This window comes from Quercus robur, chromosome 1 (assembly GCF_932294415.1).
Source record: "Quercus robur chromosome 1, dhQueRobu3.1, whole genome shotgun sequence".
NCBI classification, from domain to species: Eukaryota; Viridiplantae; Streptophyta; class Magnoliopsida; order Fagales; family Fagaceae; genus Quercus; species Quercus robur.
In genome coordinates, this window is record NC_065534.1 from 955349 (window position 1) to 962254 (window position 6906).

The window sequence follows — 6906 nt, forward strand, 5'->3', positions numbered from 1 at the left end:
GCTTTCTTCTCCACTTTTTTTTCTTTTTTCTCTCCTTCCTCTAGTCTTCACTGCCTTCAATTCTTTTTTTTTTCTTTGATGGTCTCAGGCGCTTTTTTTTTTTTTTTTTTTTTCTTAATCACAGAACCTTGTGCATATTGTTGGGCTCGACGATGTCGTGGTCCTCAATGCCTAATCGGCCAACGCTGCAAGTGGCGAGGTAGAGGAGGGCTGGGGAGCCTATCTGTTGGCTTCGTTAACTAGGATGGAGGAGTTGATGAGGTTTGACTGGGCTTTGACTCCGAACAACGGGAGCAAGAGGTGGCGGTTGTACTGGTGGATCATCTCCGGGGTGAGATCGTGATGGGCGGCTGTGATTGGATTTGGGAGGGCGGAGGTTTTGACGACATTGCCGTTTTGGAGATTGAGGTGGCGAAGCTGGGATTCAAGGGCGGAGTTGGGTTGCTTGCCGGTTTGAGTTTGGGTTTTTTCTGGGTCTGAGTTCGGTGTTGAGTTCGGTCTGAGTTTGGTTTTTTATGGGTTTGAGTTAGGTTTTTTCTAAAGAGTGCCTCGGTTTTGGATAAAGGAGGTTGTTGGAGTAATGGCTAAGAAGAGAGAAGAAGCTTGATAAGAGAAGAGAGAAGAAACACCGTTGTGCAGAGTCAAAAAGAAAGAAAGAATAAAAAATTAGAAAAAATAAAAGGGTCTGACACTTAGCTCAGGTATGGGTCTCACAAAAAGGTTGAAATACTTGAGTGATGAAAACTTAAAACAATATCCAAACAGGTGTGGTGTAGGGAGTTGGGGTATTTTAAGTGATGAGTGATGGGTGATGAGTAATGAAACAAAAAAATCCAAACAGGCATGTTCAATAACATTTCCTTGAAACTTTTTAAGACCATAAAGGCAAAAACATTGAGAAACTATTTTGGCCTACTAGTACCTATTCTAGAAACTTTAAATGACCAATAACACTCACATAATTTTTTTTTTTTTTTTTTTTTTTTTTTGAGATTAAAGATAGAACGCTTAAAATTTTTAAGACCGAAAACATTGAGATATTCGGCCAAACAAAAGAAAATGAATTCTTTGGTTGCATTTTCAAGGTCACATATTTTATTAAAATAATGCCAACAAAAAGAAAAAGGGTCTCTGGGCTGGGCTCAATAAAGAGACGGGCGGGAGAGGCGGGCCAAACAGAGGCTTAAAATAGTTCGATTATCGGATCTGCCAGAAAATCTAATGGCAGAGTCTTGAGCATGGTGTGGACAGAGGTTTCAGTGTTTCAAGGTGTTCTTTCGGCCACGTGCAGTAGGAAGCGAAGCTAAACACTGTTCAACCATTTGGGTCAAAAATAAATAAATAGTTAGGAATTGGGATAAATCTGGTCAATTTTTTTTTTTCTTTTTTGTGCAGAATGTTGGGGCGTAGGGCCTAAACAGTAAACCCTATGATAATATGAAACTACTAAAAAAATGCATAATTTTTAAAAATTAAAATGCAATTGGTATGGTGAGAAAACTGTAAAAATTATGATGTATAAAGCATTGAGCATAATCTTGAGAAGAAAGTTTTAAACTATTTTATTATAATGAATTTTTCCATATTGTCATGTGGGTTTCTTCTTTCTCAAAAAAAAATCTTAAAAAGGTTTTTACTTTTCTACCAAGTTCATATTTTAAAAAAGTTCATATTTTTATGCGATATTGTTTTATGAGATTGCTTGAAATTATTCTCACGAGCATAAAGGTCAGTGACTCAGTTTGGACTAGACCACCATAACACTGCCATTCTTGAACAGAAAGAAGCAGCAGAAAGAATGAAAGAAAACAAAATCAAACAGAAAATGAAGAAACAATAAAATTCCAGCAATTATGAAATAATAGCACCACAAGTATGGACCGAGTTCTGAACCTTGTCTTCCTTGACTATAATTAGCAGAAAGAATAACATCTTCCATGATATGCGTATTGAACAATGTTGGAAAGATCAATACATGGGGAGGGAAACTACAGAGTACAAACCATGGAGCATCATACAAGAGCAAAACGATCACAAATGTTGCTTCTTATTTTTATAAGTGCAAATTCAACCAACAAGTTACAAGCTTTCCTCTTCACATGGTTAATTTGCTGCTGTAGACTTGAAAAGAATGAGACTTGAGAGTATTAACTCTAAAGTTTTAAGGATTATTAGAAGTTCACCGTTGTATAAAGAAGAGAATAACAGACTTTCATATGTTAGTTTGAAAAAGAAAGAAAAACCTATGAAATTCTTCCAACTTGAAATTTGAGCTCTAGTTGCATATATTGTCTGGCTGTGAGTCTATGACATCAAATGGTGGACTAAGATCTCAACAGAAGGGGAACAAAAACAAAAACAAAAACAAAACAAAAAGACGAAGAAGAAAAGAGCAAAATCCTTTTTTCTTCTTCTTAAACATCATTTTGCTACTGCTAGTTCATTAATCTAGTAGTACTAATTTCTAGTAGACATTGATGATTAACAGAAAAACCCAAAATTGCCATTATCAAAGTTGAGAGCATAACTAAAGGGGTCATAGTTGAAGCTGAACTTCTTCTGCTTCTTGGCCCGGCTCTTCACTTGTCTCCTGACTTCAGCTCTAACCCTCCAAAACAAGCTTCTCAGTTTCCTCTTCCCGCGCAGAACCACCACATGTGGATCAAAGCAAAACTCAATCACACACATTTTTTTTTCCTTTCACACTACTCCCTTTGACCCAAATGCACAATGCAAGAAAAGCAACCAAAGCGCTGGATGAGTACAGTGAGGGTGGTCTTATCATGCAGTGAGTGAGTATGGTAATAGCTTGGAGAGCAAGGGTTTAAAAGTTAAAAAGTGTGCCTTTTTTTTATGGGGGTTGGTGAAGTTGAAACTGAAAGCTGAGAGCGTGTGTTTGTGTGAGCGTGTGGCAGCAATTGAGACAGACTTTTTTATATATATTTCCTCTCTCCATGTATTGTGTTGTCGCTCTTGAGAAGTCTACGGCGCTGTCTGTCTCAAAGGGTATACGAGGGAAGGGAAGGGGGGGTCACAACTCACAACTGTCACATGGCCACATGGGTAACACAGAGAGAGAGAGAGAGAGAGAGAGAGAGAAATTGAGAAGAATAGTACCACGTTACTGCTCCTACTATTAACTGGACAAAGATATTGCCAAGGACTTTTTCTCTGTTCTTTCTTATTCTCCTTGTTGAAGAAGTTTGTTTTAACAAGTCAAAAAAACAAGAAGATTATTAGGAGAACTTTGAAAGCACTATTAGATACCATCAAACATGCATTGATTGGATAGATGGATTAGCTTTTGAGTTTGACGGACAGATGAGATGATACATGTGTTGCCTGCACTACTTCTCTTCTTTGGCTTCTTTGTTTTTTTTCTACCTCCATTTTTTATAATTTTTTTTTTTCAAATAAGAAAAACTTAGGATATACGTTATTTAAATTGTTCTAGTAATGTTATTTAGACTCTATATGGTAATGTTATTCTAGTAATGTTATTTGTATTTTTTGGTTATTTCCCGTTTGGTAATGTTGTTCTAGTAACGTTGTTTATATTTTTTCGAAATATATGTGGGTGAAAAAATGTGTGAAAATACGTATAATGTTGTTTAAAAACTAAAAATATGTGTTTAAACATATGTAACAAACATGCCCTTAAATTTTATGGAAATGCGTGTAGGTGAAAAAATGTATGAAAATACATGTTATAGTGTTTAAACACTGTTACCAAATGGGTAATACACTAAAGACATAGTCATTTTCTCTGATTTTCATGTTCTTTTTTACAATTACATACATATTATGTTTGGTGTTAAAAACACAGTTATCGTTATTTAAATAACGGTTTTTAATGTTTAAATAACATTATACGTATTTTTACACACTTTTTCATCCATATATTTTCAAAAAATACAAACAACGTTACTAGAAATCTTTTATCAAACGAGCTTGAGTTTCTAGCATTTTTTTTAATGTCATATTAAAATGTTTTACAGTTTTAACTTTTAAGGCATTTCTCATTTAAAATAGATATATTTCACTATGCAAATTAAAATTAAATCTAATGAGTATCGAATATAATGTTATATAAAATTTTAAATAATGTGGTATTTTTGTACATTGTTAAATTTTATCATATTTTTTATATTCTACTCTATACGTCATTAATCACAATTTGGCATTAAGTATTGTCATCTAAGAGATAATTTCTTTACAGTCTCACTTTTTTCTTTTAGTGAATTCTTGTTCATAGCAGTCCTGTAACTCATAAGTGTTCTTTGGTTGTTAGAAGCAAAAACAAACTTACGGATCAGCCACATTTGTTTGCTTCTATCGGCAGCTTTGTTCGAAAGAAGTACATTTTAACTCCTAGTAGAAGAGGACATGGCCATGCATGATGAAACAGGTATGGTTCAACTATGAAGCTAGCAAAAAATACCACTGATAAGGATGCGCAACTCAGTGCTACTGCTAGTCATTACCCGTTACTCAAGATTGAGGGACCTATGTTTCACACTGTCTACTTTGTGATTAGCTCATGTCTTCATGTCTTGTGTTCACTTGTACACTGTACATTGTGATTTGTATACAAACTTTGTTTTGTCTGTATAACTTTTCTTTTCATTTTTTCAATTGCATGATTGTATCACAGAGCTATGTAACACTTGTTTCAAAATTTGGAATTGGTACATTAACTACCATTTATTATCTGCTTTCTCCTTTTTTTTTTTTTAATTATCAAACAAAACATGTGCACGCATTAAGTGCCTTTTTAATCACACTTGTAACATGTAAATTCCACATGTAGTGCCAAAGCATATTTGGCCAATGTGAAAGCAAGATTAAGGTGCATGTGAATAATTCTGGTCAATATTCCGATTAGCAAGTCAATAAGGGTAAAGATTATGCTCCAGAATCTTTAGAGCATTTGTTCTTCAGTGTGACTGGGTTGCACAAATCTGGATGATGGCCCCATGGCCTATAAACTTGACTAATTTGTCAAATATATATATTCTCGATTGGGTTAAGATTATTCTCAACCCAAAAACTAATTTGGGGCTGGATGATGAATCTGCCAAAGACTTTCAACCATGTGCCTTACTTATTTGTGATCAGATATGGTTTCCCAGGAACAAAGCTAAGTGGAGGGATCTAAAAGCAATCCAATTGAGCTTGTTAGACAAATAAGGTGTGTCTTTGAGGAGCATAAACAAGCTTGGAGTGAATTACCAAGAAGACGACCAAAAATTGATATTTGGCAGCTTCCTTCAAACAATTGAATAAAGTTAAACTTTGATGCAGCAATAAGGGAAGAGGAAATTTCTGTTGCAATAGTGGGCAGAGATGACTTAGGAAAGCTTGTCTTTTTCCTTTTCTTTTTTTGGTTGAAGAAATGCTAAAGTTATAAAAAAAAAAAATTACTACAAAAAACTTACAAACGATATGGCAATGAATCTGATTAGTGACACTTCAAGAAGATAATAAACAAGTATTTGAATGAATGATATTAGAGATATTATAAATTTTACAACATGAGGCATATAAAAATGTATCACCAATCACAAAAAGTAATTTAAAAATGCAGTTAATAGGTTGTTAACGTCCACAAATCATATTAATTGTCACATAAATTTGTAAAGGATTTGAAGTAAAATTTATAGTATTTCTAATATTTTCTTATCTAAATTATTTTTTGTAATTAATGACACATATTTGTAAACCCTATGTATTTAAAGTTGTATTATTTCTAGCATTACTCAATTATGAGGGTCAAACTACCATGACTTGATATTTTTAGTCTTTTTTTTTTTTTTTTTTAATGAGAAATACGTGTATTTTATTATGCAATGGATAAAGCATCTTGAAAAACAAAAGAGAAATACGTGTATTTTATTTTTTTTAAAGGAAGTAAAGTTGGACCTATTAAAGAGAATCTTGTGTATATAATGTGTCACTAAAATTTTTATGGGTTAGATTGAAATGGATTGTGTTACACTAATGTGATACCTAGTGTCTATGTTAGTTTTAATTGTTGCAAACAAAAAATAGTGACAATGAAAACTTTAATAATAAATTTCCCACATAGTGTGAAAAGTGAAATTAGGGCAAGAACGAGAGGGAAAATGTGAGAAAATATAGGAGAGATTTTAGAGTAATTCTAAAATAGGAAAGGTAGACTGAATTTCATTGATTTATGATTACTCTATCACAAATACATATATAGTGAAGAATTAAGCCTCAACTGACTTAGTACTATAACTATAATTGTTGGAAAATTTTGTTACAGTAATAACTAACTCCACTTAATACGATGACCAATAACCATTGAACACATGGTCCATTAATTTTATATATCTTCACTTATGTAAACAACACCATAAAGGAAAGAATCCAAAGCTTATTGTGTTGTTTTTTATACGGCATCGTTTCCCTTGTCACTTAGTAGCACGACATCGTTTTGCTTGATTTGGTGTTGCTTTTTTTTTTTTTTTTTTTTGGTAAACTGGATAATTTCATTCAACTAGAAAGGAGAACCAGAACCATTAGTGGCAGGGCACAACCTAACAGACTCATGGCCATACATGTCTGAAAGAAAAATATTCAAAATACTAGGGGAGGAGAGTTATAATACAATATATCATCATTTAGTTCCTAGCCTAGCCAAACCATCTGCACAGCTATTAGCTTCCCTATAGCAATGATTCACCTTCACCTGGGGCATCTGAGCAATGAGAAGCTTGCAATCAGCCACAAGGGAGGAGTTTACTTCATTAGAGCCTCCATTATGATTCATCAAGTCAGAAACTACACGAGCATCTAATTCTACTTCAACTGCATGCAATTGCAATTCTTTATACATGATAAGCTCATCTCTTAGAGCCCATAATTCAGCAAGAAAGCTGG